This window comes from Pteropus vampyrus, unplaced genomic scaffold (assembly GCF_000151845.1).
Source record: "Pteropus vampyrus isolate Shadow unplaced genomic scaffold, Pvam_2.0 Scaffold245, whole genome shotgun sequence".
Lineage (NCBI taxonomy): Eukaryota > Metazoa > Chordata > Mammalia > Chiroptera > Pteropodidae > Pteropus > Pteropus vampyrus.
The window spans coordinates 122,936-123,503 of NW_011889026.1; the positions used below are offsets into that span (position 1 = coordinate 122,936).

Genomic DNA, 568 nt, shown 5'->3' on the forward strand with positions numbered 1-568 from the left:
ATCGCCGCCCGTCCGCCCCGCGCTCACCTTGGACATCCACGCGGGTCCCGCCATCGCGTCCCTCTCACCGCGGCGACAGCGCTGCCGGAGTGCGCAGCCGCGCAGCCCGCGCCGGGCCACGCCCCCAAGAAGCCCCGCCCCGGAGCCCGCCCACTGGGACAGGCGCCGCCGCCGCTGGCCAATCGCCGGGCTCGTCTCCCGGTGACGTACTCAGCCACGACCCGGAAGCTGCAGGTTCGGATCTCCCCCGCGGACTGCCCCGGCTCCTCCTCCATTCATTGACCCACCGTTTAGATAGGACCCTGACTGCGCGCATCCTACATGCGAGGCGCTTGTTATTGACTGCCTTTTTTACTGCGGCCGTCGTAGAGGGGGTGAAGTGGTGTCTCCTTTCGGTTTCGATTTTCATTTTCCTGAAGGCTACTGTCTTGACCACTCCATTTTAAATGGCAACCCCTCCTCCCTAAGGTCTATCTCCCTTCCCTGCTTTATTTTTCCGTAGCATTTATCTCACCTCCTGACATACCATGCATATTTCACTTGTCGATTTCCTGTTTGTCTCCTCTCC

General features: G+C 61.4%; 1 protein-coding gene across 5 annotated transcripts in view; it reads left to right on the forward strand.

The window, feature by feature from the left end:
- The window catches only part of CIB2 (calcium and integrin binding family member 2), an 18,288-nt gene that overhangs the window by 1,740 nt on the left and 15,980 nt on the right, over positions 1-568 (forward strand). The gene's annotated exons all lie outside the window — the stretch shown is intronic.